The following is a 17,387-nucleotide window of genomic DNA, read 5'->3' on the forward strand; positions in this document are numbered from 1 at the left end:
CGTGGGCTTCAGTAGTTTCAGCACACAGGCTTTGTTGCCTCACTGCGTATGGAATCTTCCCAGATCAGGGATGGAACCCATGTCCCCTGCACTGGCAGGTGAATTCTTAACCACTAGACCACGAAGGAACTCCAGGCTGTGGGGCTGGCAGCTTTGGCTTCCTTGGGAAGGTCTTGTTCTGTCGGCGCTCTGGATTTTGCCCTCATGTCTCCTAAAACTGCCTGTGCTATTCTGCCAGACTGCCAGATTGCCTTTGGCTTTGCTTCTCTCTGTTTTGTTTTGTTAGTTCATTAATTCATGTATTTTATTAACCTGTATACAATTACTTGTCTTCTGGTTTGTTGAAATAGGTCAGACAACATTTGCCATAATAATGTCTGTCAAAGTGACTGGTCATAAAAACTTCAGCACATTATTCATCTGAAGGACACTCCCAGTGAAGGTGATTGATTCTGCCATTCTCCTCCACCTTGTAGTTTTTCAGGACAGCCAGCTTAACCTTTTTTCTCTTATGCTTGTTCTTCTTGGGAGTGGCATGAGACTTCTTCCTTCTCTTAGCTCCACCACAACGTCTCAGCACAAGATGAAGAGTGGACTCCTTTTGAATGTTGTAGTTAGACAAAGGAAATCCGTCTTCCAGTTGCTGGTCAAGAGGAACACCTTCCTTATCCTGGATCTTGGCCTTCACATTTTCTATTGTATCCAAGGGCTTGACCTTGAGAGAGATGTTCTTCCCTGTCAGGGTCTTCATGAAAATCTGCCTCATGGTGGCAGTTCCACCGCAGATGGTATATCCTAAAGTGGCTTTCCTCCTCTCCGTGAGCTTCAGGACAACCCAGCTAGCGTCTCCTTCCTGCGTTTGTCTTCACAGAGGCCACTGGTAAGGTTTCTCCAGAGGTAACTGTCTTGTACTGTTAGGAATTTTTTATGTGTGTTTTTAAAAAATTTTATTGTAGTATAGTTGCTTTAGGGCTTCCCAGGTAGCTCAGATGGTAAAGAATCCGCCTGCAATGCAGGAGACCCTGGTTGGATTCCTGGGTTAAGAAGTCCCCCTGGAGCAGGGATAGGCTACCCCCTCCAGTATTCTTGCCTGGAGAATCCCATTGACAGAGGAGCCTGGAGGGCTACAGTCCATGGGATCACAAAGAATCAGACGTGACCGGGAGAGTAAGCACAATACAGCATATAGTTGCTTCACAGTCTTGTGTTAGTTTCTGCAAACAGCAAAGCAAATCAGCTGTGGGTATACATTATCCCCTCTGTGGGGGTTTCCTTCCCATTTAGGCCACAACAAAGCATTGAGTAGAGATCCCTGTGCTCTCCAGTAGGTTCTCATTAGTTATCTGTCTTATACATAGTACCATTAGTACCTATACTTCATTCTCAATCTCCCAACTCATTCTATCCCTCTTTTCCTCCTTGGTGCCCAAACATTTGCTCTCTGCCTTGGACTGCTTTTAGACTTTGGCCTTGGTGAGCTCCAGCAATCCACTCTGTCACCCTGGCTGTCTGTCTGTCACTATTTCTCTCATACACACACCTTGCAGGACTGAAGGGCATATAGTCTACACCCCAGCTGCTGGGAGCTCTACTACAGACAACCCTGAACCCTAAGCTTAAGCAGAAATCATCTCAGTGGAAGGGCATCACCTCACCGATTTCCCTCTTCCTGGAGCTAGGCTATAACCAATGACTAGTTGATACAGAGGATAAAGACCCACCTCACCTGCATCTTTCCCTTCCCTTCCTCTGAAAAGGCCACCCTCGAATAACCCTTCTGTTGCCCACCCAGCTGCACCCCTCCCCTAACCGGGATGGCCAGCTTGGAGCCCCTTCCCTTAGGCTGCTCCTCTAGCACCTCTGTTGGAAAGGTTCTTGAACCCAAGTCTTCCTACCTGACTTTCATATGTCAAGGCTGACTTTCATATGTCAAGGCTCCTGTTTGTTTGGGTTTTCACTGGGTAGAAAAAAAAGGGAGACTTCCAGAAGAGAAGAGAGAAAAAACAAGTAGAGAGGGGTGAGGATAATAGGCATGTACTCGTGAAGCCCAGTCCAGTTGGCCAAAGGATTTTTTCCACATTGTTGTTGTTCAGCTGCTAAGTCGTGTCCGACTCTGCAATCCCATGAACTGCAGCACACCAGTCTTCCCTGGTCTTTTCACACTATCTTAGAGAAGAGGAAAATGTACTCTTGCTACCTTCAGACAGTGAAACTACAGGTGATCTTTGCTTTTTTTTTTTTCCCCTATAGTTTCCAAATTAAAAAAATTTTTATTTATTTTTGGTTGTGTGGGTCTTCATTGCTGCACCTGGGTGTTCTCTAGTTGCGGCTCACAGGCTTCTCATTGCAATGGCTTCTCTTGTTGAGGAACATGGACTCTAGGGCACCTGAGCTTCAGTGGTGGCAGCATGCGGGCTCAATAGTTGTGGCGCACAGGCTTAGTTGCTCTGCAGCATGAGGAATCTTCCCACACCAGGGATTGAACCTGTGTCCCTGGCATTGGCAAGCAGATTCATAACCACTGGACCACCAGGGAAGTCCAGAATTTTCTTTTTTTTTTTTTTTGCATTGAACAAATAATTAAAAAAGTAAACATACAATAAAGCTCTTTAGAAGAAGGAGGGGGCCTAGAGGGCTTCATTCCTCTCCTCCTCTGTTCTCTACCTTCCTCTCCCAAGAGGATGTAGTCCAGGGTGGCTATGGGCAGAGGAAGTCAGGCCGCAAATCTCCGAGGCAGCTCAAAGCCAGGATTTCTGGCCCAGCAGATTCTCTCATTCTTTGCTTCCAGCCCCAAATCCCATGCTTACTCACTTCACAGTACCTACTTTTAACCTGCCAAATGCCACTAAATCTGCAAATTAAACCTCAGATTACAGAACTCTTTTTGATGTAAAAAAAATGTGGGGATTTTTTAAATGTAATTATTCATACACTAAGATTTTAATTGTTCTGCTTTTCTCACTCTCTCACCTTTTTTTTTTTTCAAGGCAGGGTGATTCCCGAATGCGGGCCTGCCCAGGCAGCTCCATGGGCCGAAGAAGGAATTCCTGGGAGGCTGTGAGGGGTCTGAGCAGCAGCTGATGGCTCAGGCCACGCCCCTTCCCCCCTCCCCCCGAACCTCCCCACAGCCTCCCACCACCGCAACAATGCAACACCAAAGGCCAGGTCTCAACGTGGTCCCTATGTGGGGAGCCTTGGACCCAGGCTCAGCATCTATGGCACTGGGACTCAGGAAGGTTTTGGAGTGGGAAACCTGGAGCCAGCCTGGTACGGTTCAGAGAGATGGGGAAGTGGTCTGGGCTACCTGCCCACTTTATTCCCGTCTGCTCCTCTCCCCCATCTTGAGCTGCAACCAGACTGGTTTTTAAAACTTGTGATTTTAACCACTCCCCACCAGCAGTTAAGAATCTGCCTTCCAATGCAGGGGACTCAGGTTTGATCCCTGGTTAGAAAACGAGGATTCCACATGCCGTGGGGCAACTGAGATCACGCACCACAGTGAGAGAGAAGCCCCCGCTTGTGGCAGCAAAGACCCAGTGGAGCCAAAACAAAAATAATAATAACATAAAATTTGTGTTAAAATACACATAATATAAAATTTGCCCTTTTAATCATTTTCAAGTGTCCAGTTCAATGGCATTAAGTACCTCCACAGTCTTGTGCAACTATCACTACCATCCACCTACGCAAAATTTTCATCATCCAAACTGAAAGTTCTCTACCCATGAATTAATTCCCCATTCCCCGCCCCCCGCCCCCCACCTCCCCGAGCCTGTGCAACCACCTGTCTCTTTCTGTCTCTGTGAATTTGCTATTCTAAGTACCTCATCTAAGTGGAATCATATGGTGTTTGCCCTTTTGTGTCTGGCTCTTTCACTCAGAGTAATATCTTCAAGAATTTATTCATGTTGTAGCAAACATCAAAATTTCTTTTCTTTTTAAGCCTGGATAATGTATGAATATACGATTTGTTTACCCATTCATCTCTTTTATGGGGTCTTTTTTTTAAAAAGTATTATTATTATTGTCTTTTGGCCATGCTGCATGGCATGTGGTATCTTGGCTCCCTGACCAGGGATCAAACCCATGCCCCTTACATTGGTAGCTCTGTGTCTTAACCCCCGGACCACCAGGGAAGTCCCTACTTATTCATCTCTTGATGGACACTTGAGTTGTTTTCATGTCTTGGCTACTGTGAATAATGTTACTATGAATATGGGTGTACAAATATTTATTCAAGTCTCTGCTTTCAGTTCTTCAGTCTTGTTGTTTAGTCTCTAAGTCGTGTCTAACTCTTTTGTGACCCCATCGACTGTAGCCCACCAGATTCCTCTATCCATGGGATTTCCCAGGCAGAAGCACTAGAATGGGTCGCCATTTCCTCCTCTAGGGGATTTTCCCCACCCAGGGATCAAACCCACATCTCCTATGTCTCCTACACTGCAGGCAGATTCTTTACCACTGAGCCACCAGGAAAAACCTATTCTTTGAGTTACATACCCATAAGCAGAATTCCTGGATCATATGCTCCAGACTGATCTTTTAAGCATACAAATTAAACCATTTCATCCCAAGATCTCTTGGGGACTACTAGGGTCTGCATGATGGGGTCCCCCTGGACTCAGAAGCTCATTCCATCCCATTGTCCCCTTACAGACCTGGCCATGATACTTATCTCCTTGGGGATTCTCAACCACTCAAGCATGCCCCAACCCTAACCCCTTCCTCTAGCTGTGACTTCTCCCTGAAATGTTCTCCTGCTAGGATATCCAGTCCTCACAGCTGGGGTGGCTCAGAGACCGTCTGCTGACCACCCCACCAAAACCAGCCCTGCTCCTCTGATCTCCATCACATCTTCACCCTCTCTGTTCACTTTCCTTTGCAGCCTTGTCATACTCTGGACTTACCTTGCTTATTTATTTATTCCTCTATTGCCTGCCCCCTGCCCTCCCCCCAAATGAAAGTTCCAGAGGAGCAGGTACTTTATCTGTTATATCTGCATGTCTAAACCCATGCTTAAGCCCATAACTAGCTTATAAACAGCACTCCTTAAAAATGTATCAGATGGGGATTTCACTGGTGGCTAAGTGGCTAAGACTCTTTGCTCCCTATGCAGGGGTCCTGGGTTCAATCCCTGGTCAGGAAACTAGATCCCACATTCCAAAACTAAGATCCCGCATGCTGCAACCAAGACCCAGTTCAGCCAAATAAATAATTTTTTTTTTTAATGTATTGGAAGAATGAATGAATGAATGAGTGCAAGCCCATGACTTTCCAAGTGGGTGGACTTAGCCCGCAGACGAAACATGTGTAACTTAGAGGAACATAGAGTTTACTTGAAGATAGGGGGATGCTATATTTATATGTATTTTTAACAGGTATTTTGGGACTTCCCTGGTGGTCCAGTGGCTAAGACTCTGAGCTCCCAAGACAGGAAGCCTGGGTTTGATCCCTTGTCAGGGAGATAGAGCCCACATGCCACAGCTGAAGATCTCATATGTTGTGATGAAGAATGAAGATCCCACGTGCTGCAGCTAAGACCTTTCGTTGTTCGGTCATTCAGTCCTGTCCAACTCTTTGCCACCCCAGGGACTGCAGCATACCAGGCTTCCGTGTCCTTCACCATCTCCCAGAGCTTGCTCAAACACATGCCCATTGAGTCGGTGATGCCATCCAACCATCTTGTCCTCTGTCACCCCCTTCTCCTCCTGCCTTCAACCTTTCCAGCATCAGGGTCTTCTAATAAGTCAGTTCTTTGCATCAGGTGGCCAAAATATTGGAGCTTCAGCTTCAGCATCAATCATTCCAATGAATGTGCAGGGTCGATTTCCTTTAGGACTGACTGGTTTTATCTCCTGGCTGTCCAAGACCTGGTGCAGCCAAATAAATAAATAAATATACATATATATATAGTAAAAGGTGTCTAACTCTTTGCGACCCCATGGACTGTAGGCTGCCAGGCTCCTCTGTCCATGGGGTTCTCCAGGCAAGGATACTGGAGTGGGTTGTCTGTCGTCCTCCAGGGGATTGTCCCAATCCAGGCATCAAACTCACGTCTCCTGCATTGCAGGTAGATTCTTTACCCACTGAGTCACCTGGGAAGCCCCTTTAAAAGGTATATTAAGGTATATATTAGGACCATAACCAAGGACAACAAACTGAGTGGCTTAAACAAGAGAAACTGTGTTTCACGGCTCTGAACACTGGGGGTTTGAGATAAGATGTCCACAAGGTTGGCTCTATCTGAGGATCACGAGGGCAGGATCTGTCTCATTGGCTTGAAGATCGTGTTTACTCTGTGTCTTCACGTCATCTTCCTTCTGTAGTGTCTGTGTCCTAATCTCCTCTTCTTATACAGACACCAATCATGGTGGATTACAGCCCACCCTGATTACCTCATTTTAACTTAATTACCTCTTAAAACACCCTGTCTTCAAATACAGTTACACTCTCAGGTCCTGAGGTTTAGGAATTCAACATAAGAATATTCATCCAGTGGGGGGTGGGGGCACAATTCAGTCCATAACAGTTGATAAGAATTCCCTTAGCCCAAACCCCAAATATATAGGTTTCCCAGGTGGCTCTAGTGGTAAAGAATCTGCCTGCAGTGCAGAAGAGTCGGGTTCGATCCCTGGGTTGGGAAGATCCTTTGAAGAAGCGAATGGCTACCCACTCCAGTATTCATGCCTGGAGAATTCCATGGCCAGAGGAGCCTGGCAGGCTACAGTCTACGGGGTCTCAAAGAGTCGGACATGACTGAGTGACTTTCACTTTCAAACCCCAAATATATGTGACTCACTCCCTCTAGAAGATTTTTTTTTTTTTTTTGGCTGTTCTGGCTCCTTGTTACTGCTTGCAGGCTTTCTCTTGCTGTGGCAAGTGGAGGCCTCTGTCTAGTTCTGGTGTGCAGGCTTCTCTAGTTGCTCGTGGGCTCAGTAGTTGCAGGGTGCTGCCTTAGTTGCCCCCATAGCATGGGGGGTCCTAGTTTCCTGACCAGGGATTGAACCCGTGTCCCCTGCATTGGAAGCTCCGAGTCTTAACCACTGGACTGCCAGGGAAGTCCTCCTCTAGAAGCTTTTACTAATTGTCAGGACCGCACTAGTGACTTCCCCTGTTCTCAGAATCACCACAGAAAACTACCCAGGCTCCCAACACTTTGTGTGTGTGTGTGTGTGGACAACTACTGGAGAGTGGGGTTGACTTTCTTCTTCTGGATGCCTCCTCATGCCTTGCATGGTACTGAGCACATAGTAGGGACTTTATAAATGCTGTATATTCACTTGGTTGCTGATACCAAACTAGACACTGAGAACAACTTTTTAATCTGAGGAATTCCATCCTGTCCCCATGAAGGATCTATGAAAGTAAAAGATGCAGCCCAGTGGAGGGACATGGAGACTGGGAAGGAACACAGAATGTAGGAACTGGGGGCAGGGAGAGAGGACCAAACCCACCATGCACAGCGCCAAGAGGGGATGAGATACATCTGAGACCACCAGCTGGACTACGGCAGAAACAGGAGCAGGAAGGGGGACTCCTGACTCCCAGGCCACTCCCACATCCACTACAAGGACCACTTCTGTCCCTAGGATCGGCTTGGATGCCTAGAACAATCTGGTCCAACTCCTTGAGTCAATTACACACAGATCAACACATCCAAACACAGCAAGTTTCATTTATCTAAAAAAAGGAGGGCATATTCTGTCACTTTGAGAGGAACCACTTAAATTGTAGAAAGAGAAACTTCCTTGGTGGTCCAGTGGTTAAGACTTCACCTTTCAATGCAGGGGACACATGTTCAATCCCTGGTCGGGGAACTAAGATCCCACGTGCCACAGGGCAACTAAGCCCAAGTGCCACAATTGAAGAAAGCCCACAGGCCGTGATGAAGACCCAGCACAGCCAAAAATAAAATAAATTAAAGAATTTTAAAACATCATTGAAAGATTTTGTGTGTGTGTGTGTGTGCACTCAGTTGTGTCTGACTCTTTGCAATCCCACAGACTGTAGCCCCCCAGGCTTCTCCGTCCATGGAATATTCCAGGCAAGAATACTGGAGTGGGTTGCCATTTCCTACACAGGGGATTTTCCCAACCCAGGCATCAAACCTGAATCTCTTGCATTTCCAGGATCGAACCCAGGTCTCCCGCATTGCAGACGCATTCTTTACCATCTGAGCCACTAGGAAACCCAAGAATACTGGAGTGGGTAGCCTATCCCTTGTCCAGGGGATCTTCCTGACCCAGGAATCGAACTGTAATTTCCTGCATTACAGGTGGATTCTTTACCAGCTGAGCTACCAGGGAAGCCCCTGGGAAGCCCTACCAATTTTCAAAAGAGTTATGTAGACTAGAATGGAAGATTCCTGATACTAAATGGCAATGGGCAGACTGACCCTTTCTTTTGTGTCTTCTCTCTCTTTTTTTTTTTTTTTGGTGGGATCTTAGTTCCTGGACCAGGGATTGCACTCGGGTCATGTCAGTGAAAGTGCTGAGTCCTATCAACTGATCCATGAGCAAATAGACTGACCCTTCCATTGATGATACTGATGGCCTGGTTCTGGCAGGACCTCAGGTCACCGTCCTGAGCATCCTCCCCACAACCTGTCCTCTCCAAGGTCTGCAAGATTGGATCCACTTCATGGTGGGTCCCCTGGAAGTTGAATTCTACCATAAATGTCCAATTTCAACATGCTACTTACTCCACTTCTCTTTTTCCTCAAGATGAAAGCACAACAAGACCCCCATCCTTTGCTTATTTACCATCTTTGCACCATTTTATTAAACATCTGCACTCTCCCATCCCCCACACCACTTCCAAAGTATGCTTTCTAGACATAAATCACACCATTTCAGTCCCTTCTTCCAATCATTTAATCACATAACCCCCCCCCCCCCCCCGCCACACACACACACACACACACACACCACCACCTCTAGGGATAAACCACAAGATTCTTAGAAGAACATGGAAGTATTTCCTGACACCTTTCTTTTCACAAACACCTTCTCTTTAGGATGCCTTTAGCCACAAAGTACATAAAACTCAGCTAAAGTGGATTTAAATATAGTCAGCCTTGTTTTCTCCTCTAAGCGCCTCTGAGGGCCAAGGACCCTGTCTCCTTTCTATTCTGCCGCCCTCACGAGGGGAAAGTGGCTGCAGCGGCTCCAAGTGTCCCCACCTCCCATTCCAGCATCAAGAAGCAGAGCCAGTCCTGGATGAGCTTTCCCTTGCATCTCACAGGCCAAGGTCAGGTGACTGGCCCTTTGTGAAATTGGCATGGGGAATGGAGGACCATGATTGCTTTATATCAGCTTGCATTTCCCCAAGTCCCAGGGCTCATCTTAACTCTCATTTTTCCTTTGAAGCATTTCCTATCCCACCTCTGGCAGGGCCACTTGATGTCTTCTCATCATTCAACAAACACCCACTGAGCATCTAGGCAGTGCCGGCATGGGGGATACAGTAGTGGACAAAAACGGATACTGTATTACCCTCGTTTTGCCTCGATTTCCATTACAGTTGTTGTTGTTCAGTCACTAAGTTGTGTCTGATTCTTTGGGCACTCATAGACTGCAGCACGCCAGGCTTCCCTGTCCTTCCGTTGTCTCCCTGAGTTTGCTCAAACTCACGTCTACTGAGTAGGTGATGCCATCCAACCATCTCATCCTCTGTCATTCCCTTCTCCTCCTGCCCTCAATCTTTCCCAGCATCAGAGTCTTTTACAGTACTAGACAATATATCAATTATAGTACTGGACAAATTATATTTTGTGAAGTGAGTGATATTAGACACCTCTCTGAGCCTCAGATTCCTCATATATAAAAGGGGAATGATAACCTCCAACTCACTGCTGTAAGATTAAGCAATAATGTACTGTATAGAAACCAGAATGTGCCTGATTTATAACTGATGCTCAAGAAATCAAAACTTTACAGGGTTTCCACAAATATAGAGTAATTCTCTTGTGCGTGAATTTCTAGAACAGCCTATTTTTAAACACACAACATAAAATACATGGGATAAAAAAGGAAACCAATTATACTGAGAGACAGTTACCAAAATACTTTTAAGTACATGTGGTATGCTGCACTCAATATGCCAGCAAATTTGGAAAATAGCTTTGGCCACAGGACTGGAAAAGATCATTCCAAAAGTTTATCAGTCCCAAAGAAAGGTAATGCCAAAGAATGTACAAACTACCACACAATTGCAGTCATCTCACATACTGGCAAAGTAATGCTCAAAATTCTCCAAGCCAGGCTTCAACAGTACGTGAACCGTGAACTTCCAGATATTCAAGCTGGATTTACTAAAGGCAGAGGAACCAGAGATCAAATTGCGAACATCCACTGGATCATCCAAAAAGCAAGAGAGTTCCAGAAAAACATCTACTTCTGCTTTATGCCAAAGCCCTTGATTGTGTGGATCACAACAAACTGTGGAAAATTGTTAAAGACATGGAAATACCAGACCACCTGACCTGCCTCCTGAGAAATCTGTATGCAGGTCAGGAAGCAACAGTTAGAACTGGACATGGAACAACAGACTGGTTCCAAATAGGAAAAGGGGTACGTCAAGGCTGTATATTGTCACCCTGCTTATTTAACTTATATGCAGAGTGCATCATGAGAAATGCCAGGCTGGATAAAGCACAAGCTGGAATCAAGATTTCTGGGAGAATTCCCCAAACTCCTTTACTTGGGTCCAACCCATAACAGGAAGTATCGCTTTTGCAAAGTGAGAGAGACTCAGAGTTATCAAGCTTTTATTTAATTAGCTGTGTGGCCTTAGTTAAGTCAATTCTCCTCTCTGAACCTGTTCATTCATCTGTGAAAAGCAAGGGTTGGGGGAGAAGATGTTTGTCTCCAGACCTGCATTCTTTTAAAATTTTATTTATTTTTTAATTAAAGTATTGTTGATTTACCAGTATTATATTAGTTTCATGTATACAGTATAGTAGGGGCTCCCCATGTGGCTCGGTGGTAAGGAATCTGCCTGCCCACATAGGAGACACCAGAGACACAGGTTTGATTCCTGGGTTGGGAAGATCCTCTAGAGGAGGAAATGGCACTCAATCCAGTATTCTTGCCTGGAAAATCCCAAGCACAGAGGAGCCTGGCAAGCTACAATCCATAGGGTCACAAAATGTCAGATGTGACTAAAATGCATGTATTCAGTTCAGTTCAGTTCAGTCGCTCAGTCATGTCCTACTCTTTGTGACCCCATGAATCGCAGCACGCCAGGCCTCCCTGTCCATCACCAACTTCACTCAAACTCACATCCATCGAGTCCGTGATACCATCCAGCCATCTCTTCCTCTGTCGTCCCCTTCTCCTCCTGCCCCCAATCCCTCCCAGCATCAGTCTTTTCCAATGAGTCAACTCTTCACATGAGGTGGCCAAAGTACTGGAGTTTCAACATGCATGCATACAGCATAGTAATTCAGTATTTTCACAGACTATATGCCATTAAAAGTTATTACAAGATAATGACTATAACTCCCTGTGCTATACAATTTATCCTCATTGTGTATCTGTTTTATGCGTAGTCGTTTGCATCTCTTAATCCATACCCCTAAGTCCCCTCTGCCTCCCCACTCCCCTGTGGTGACCACTCGCTTCTTCTCTGTGTCTGTGATTCTGTTTCTGTTCTGCATATACATTCATTTGTATCCGTGTTTAGATTTCACATGTAAGTAACATCAAAGAGTAAATATTCTTGCCGTTTAAGAATTCTTGATCAGTAGTATATTTGTGTATGTGATGATTTCATTTGATAATTTTTTAAAGGCATTTTCTGCACCATCTGTCCGGCCCCCTTAAAAGTAAGTCAACACATAATTTTACAGTCTGCATTTATACCTGTATTTACAATTGCAAGCAACAATATCACCTCAATGATCACAAACCAGTAAGGAGAGGCAGACAGATATAAGGTTATATGACATCACAAAGGACTGTGCTTGGGATGTGTTCCCATGTATAATATACGAAAAGTGATGGAGGAGGAAGTTATTCCACCGCAGAAGGGAGGTAAATACACTAAACGAGCCACAACAATCACATCTAAGGAGTGCAGCGCCCCATCACAGGCCACCAGAGATTTAAGTGCAGTACGTGAGCGAGCGATCACATACATCGATGGGATTACTTTGAATTTTATTGATTTTGTTTGTGGATTTGTTCTCGTTTAACTGGAATGTTTATCTCTGTTTCTTGTATGGGCGTTATCAGTATAACAGGTTCATAGGTAGTTTTACCTTTGTATATGTTTTAGTAGCATGATTACAAAAGAAAAACTATGTAGGACAATATTGGAAATATATGTGATACACACAAACACAAACACATGATATATATATGTATTTAACTTTTAAAAGAGGGAGCTGCCAATATTAAATTTGAGAAGCAATGAGCTAAAAATAAAAATCTCTGGGGCCCATCACACTCTCTGACCTTCAGGGACACTAATTTCTAGAGAACAAAGTCAGACCTGCAGGCCTGTGGGGTGTGGGGGTGGGGCTGGAGCTGGGGGGGGAGATGTCAGTCATCTTTGGAAGGAGAGAGACTTTGGGTGTGTTCTGCTGCCCTCTGCTGGCCATGTGAATAATCGGCTGGGCTCATTCCAGACTTGGAGAATTTGGAGGGCTCTTTTGGCTCAGACAGTAAAGCGTCTGTCTACAAAGCGGGAGACCTGGGTTCGACCCCTGGGTCGGGAAGAGCCCCTGGAGAAGGAAATGGCAATCCACTCCAGTACTATTGCCTGGAAAATCCCACGGACAGAGACTGGTAGGCTACAGTCCATGGGGTCGCAAAGAGTCGGACACGACTGAGCGACTTCACTTTCACTTTCCTTTGGTCCAGAGATGGCGAAGGACAGGGAAACCTGGCGTGCTGCAGTCCATGAGGTCGCAAAGAGTTGGACTCGACTTAGCAACTGAACAACAAATTGGTCCAGAGGTTGAGGGGGACAGGGGAATGGGGCGAGAATGCAGCTCGAAAGGACCTGCATTTTCAGGAGCGTTGCCCAGAGCTGGGTCTTGACTGTTCTGAACGCTCAAGACCTAAATTGCGTGGGTTTTACAAGTTAGCGCTGTCCCTGCCTCGGGATGAGGTCTGGCTCAGGGATGGTGGAAGACTCTGATCCCGGCGACTGAGGACACCAAGAGGAGGCTGGAAACCTGGTGCTCAGTAGGTCCCCCTAGCGGCCAAATCAAGGAGACTCCAGGGGCTTCACCCTGACCGGACCACCCAGAGCCCAGCCTCAGTTCTTGGCTCTGTACACTCTACAGGACCTTGGCCTTGGTGACTTAGGTTCTGTGCATTCATTCAGTGGGAAGGAGCTCCCCTCCCCGAGGATCAAGTACACAGATTCTTTCGCTACAACAGGAGGTCCCTCACCTTCTTGTAATAGATCTCTGTGATGGCTGAGGCTTCCCAAGTGGTGCAGTGGTAAAGATCTATCTGCCTGCCAAAGCAGGAGACGCAAGAGATGCAGGTTCAATCCCTGGATTGGGAAGAGCCCCTAGAGTAGGAAATGGCAACCCGCTCCATTATTCTGGCCTGGGAAATTCTATGGACAGAGGAGCCTGGTGGTCTACAGTCCATGGGGTTGCAAAGAGTCGGACACGACTGAACAGGCAGGTACTTTGATGGCTAAACCATTGAGAAGAAGGAGATAGTCCTGAGTCTAGGAGCATCAGACCCTTGGAGACCCAGCCCAGCCTTCTTCACCCCACCCCACCCTCTCCAGCTTTGTCATCTTTCCTCCTCTGGGCCCTGCAGCGCCCCCTGCCTGTTCTGTTCTATACACTGGGTATGAAGCTCTTTTCAGGGAAGGCTAGGAGTGGAGGCCAGGTTCTGGCTTATGGGGTACTTGACAGCAGCCCTTAAGGAATGTTTTAGTAATTGGGGAGCAGGCCCTAAACCAGTCGCCACGACACAGGTCAGGGCAGGTGGAGGAGGAGGAGGCTGCAGGAGGACGCCTGGTCTCCTGCCCTGGTGAACCAGTAACCAGATCTCACAGCCTTGGGACAGCCCCTGGGGGCTCCCACAAATTTTACCCTTCTCCATAAGTTGACCCTCGCCCCATCTTTTCCTACCTTTTCTCTCTCCGCAGCACTTGTTAGGAAGCCAGCATGCTGGCCCTCAGCGTTTGCCCAGCAGGCACCTGGGAGATGCCCAGGTTGTGGAATGTTATTCATTTATTAACCAATGGGTAGGGCCTAAAAAGAAATTCTGGGAAGATGCTTTCTTGGGCAAAGGCCAAGAGCAGGACAGAGAAGGGGGCCCTCTCCTCTTTCCAGGAAGCCAGTTGTCCAGCCCTTCCTGTGCTGCTCACCCTTTGTTTTACTTGGGGACACAGAAAACTCAGCAAAAGCTCCCTGACTTCATCCATCTGAGTCTTTCCAGTGGGAGCCACTAGGCTGGGCCTCCTGGCCAGTGGCTGACAATCCCACAGAATGATTCTCACCTCCCTCTGGTCCCATGACCACAGCCATTTCACTCAGCAGACACCAGCTCCAGGGATCCCCAGGAGGAACCCAGCTCCAAGCTGGAACCTGAGCCAGAGGAGAGCTCCTTGCAAAGGTGCTGGCTCTGTGCACCACCACCCCCGCCCCCTCCAGATGGCCCTTCTGCTAGTGATGTGCTTTCTTCTCTTCTCCTCCACCCTCAGACATGGCCCTTACCCCATCTAGCCCACAGGCTCTGATTTGAAGAGAACGTGGGAGCCATCAGGCCCAGAGCTCCTCTCCTGATCTAGCTCACAAGCCCTGCACTCAGCCTCACCTCCTTCCTCCAGGACTCACTGACTGGGTGGCCTTAGGCAAATTACTTAACCTCTCTGAGCTTCATTTCCTCATCTCTAGAATGGAGCCCATAGTGGTACTTTCTCATTCAGTCCTTGTCAGGACTGAAGAGGCCAGTGTCTGGAACATGCTTTACAAGAGGCTGAGCCCACCATGAAATTAAAAGATGCTTGCTCCTTGGAAGGAAAGTTATGACAAACCTAGACAGCATATTAAAAAGCAGAGACATCACTTTGCCAACAAAGGTCCATATAGTCAAAGCTATGGTTTTTCCAGTGGTGAGAGTTGAATATGAGAGTTGGATCATGAAGGCTGAGCACTGAAGAATTGATGCTTTCAAACTATGGTGTTGGAGAAGACTCTTGATGGTCCCTTGGACTGCAAGGAGATCAAACCAGTCAATCCTAAAGGAAATCAACCCTGAATATTCATTGGAAAGACAGATGCTAAAGCAGAAGCTCCAATATTGTGGCTACCTGATGCAAAGAGCTGACTTATAGGAAAAGACCCTGATGCTGGGAAAGACTGAAGGCAAAAGGAGAAGAGGATGACAGAGGATGAGATGGTTAGATAGCATCATTGACTCAATGGACATGAATTTGAGCAAGCTCCAGTAGAGAGTGGAGGACAGAGGAGCATGGAGGGCTACAGTTCATGGGGTCTTAAAGAGTTGGACATGACTTATGTATATGTAGCAACTGAACAGCAACAGCCCATTATGAGTGCTCAAGAAAGGGAATCATCCCAATTATCTTCATCAATGCAAATTAACAAGACTTATTAACGGCCCAGAAGAGCCCCTACTGACATTCAGTCTCCCATTGACCCTTGCAAAGATTCTGCTGGGCACACTGATCAAGCCAGAACAACTCTAACACTGCACCCAGAGCTGTGCCAACTCCATGGGGCCACGAGGGAAATTTATTCTCCAGGAAGAGGCAAAAGAAGACAAATTCGGGAAGCAACTAGTAAAAAACACAAGACAGCTTAGAAGTACTAAATTGTTCAGTGCAGACTAAATTATGTTAATAAGAAGCATTTGTATGGCATTTTAACATTTACCTAGCTATTGGAAACGCATAATCTTATGAAATTCTCAAAATAAACCAGCAAGGTAAGTGTTATAATTAGTAGATGAGGAAACTGAGGTTCGGCGAGACGAAATGGCCTGTGTGTGGTCACACTGCCAGTTAGTGGATAACTCAGAAAGAGAACTTCATCCTGCTTCTAACTTCTTTCGTACTGGGATCCTTGCTTTGGCCATTGAGGGGGATGCATTGTATGTAAGTATGATTGGGTATATGTAGGTATTTGTCTGTACATGTGTCTGTGTGCCTTTGTTTGTTCACAAGGGTAGATGTTTCTTCTGACCTCATCTCACTCCTATCCTTTCCTCCAATCAGCCCCAGAATATGGCCAGAATATCCTGAAGTTCATGTTTCATGCTATTTGTGCAGTGTCCAGTGGCTTTATTCTGGGTCCCCTTTCATAGATATACAGTGGCCTCTCACTGCTGCAAAGGTCTCCAAACCATCCAGAAGGTGAGGGGTTTTGTGACCCCATGAAGTGACTGAGCATGCATGCATGCATGCCTTATTTAGGGCTTCCCAGGGTGGCTCAGAGGTAAAGAATCCACCTGCCCATGCAGGAGATGCAGGTTTAATCCCTGGCTCAGGCAGATCCCCTGGAGGAGGGCATGGCAACTGACTCCAGTGTTCTTACTTGGAGAATCTCATGGACAGAGGAACCTAGCAGGCTACAGCCCACAGGGTTGCACAGAATCAGACACGACTGAAGCAACTTGGCACACACACGTGACCCCCAACACTGCCCTGAAGACCTCAGAAATATGGCAGCAGAGAATAAGGAACCACTGTCTCTGGCCACACGCAGCAGGTCCTGGGTGCCAGGGTGGGGGTGGGGTGGGGGGTGCTGCAGGCAGGGACGTGGGAAGCAGGTTTGCAGAAGCCTGTAATAGGCCTCCTGGAACAGCACAGCTCTGCTGCTCCCATGTAAGGGAGGGTGGAGGAGGACCCAGCAGAAGGGCCACAGTCTGGGGCAGGATGGAGAACGGCAGACCAGAGCAGGATGTGACCAGCTCCTTATGACCTGGGGAGATGAAAAATGCACGCTGAACTTGAAGACACATGGGGCTCAAGTCCCACCCCTCTGCTTCCTCTTGGTGCCATCCTGACAAGTTACTTCAGCTCTAAAACCTAGTTGATAGTAACATGCATTTCACAACTTGCCATCTGGATTAAGTTAGTTGCTTTGATGAAATATCGCCTGGTGTACAGCAGGTCCTTTCAGGGCTGCACTATGACTTTGGTGGGCCCCGGGCACTTTTGCTTTCAGTGGGCAAAAATATTAAAAAATTTTTGTACTACTGTGTTGGTATAAACACGAATACAACCCAAGCCAGATTATATTCGCTTCCTTTTGTGTGCTGTGCTTAGTCGCTCAGTCATGTCCAACTCTTTGTGACTGCCGTGGACTGTAGCCCTCCAGGTTCCTCTGTCTATGGGGATTCTCCAGGCAAGAATACTGGAGTGGGCTGCCATGCTCTCCTCAGCTT

General features: G+C 46.8%; 1 pseudogene; it reads right to left on the reverse strand.

Moving 5' to 3' along the window:
• Positions 1–322: 322 nt before the first annotated feature.
• LOC133256532 (ubiquitin-ribosomal protein eS31 fusion protein-like) lies at positions 323–834 on the reverse strand (annotated as a pseudogene).
• Between the last annotated feature and the right edge of the window lie 16,553 nt (positions 835–17,387).

Source organism: Bos javanicus, chromosome 11 (genome assembly GCF_032452875.1).
Source record: "Bos javanicus breed banteng chromosome 11, ARS-OSU_banteng_1.0, whole genome shotgun sequence".
Taxonomy (NCBI): Eukaryota; Metazoa; Chordata; class Mammalia; order Artiodactyla; family Bovidae; genus Bos; species Bos javanicus.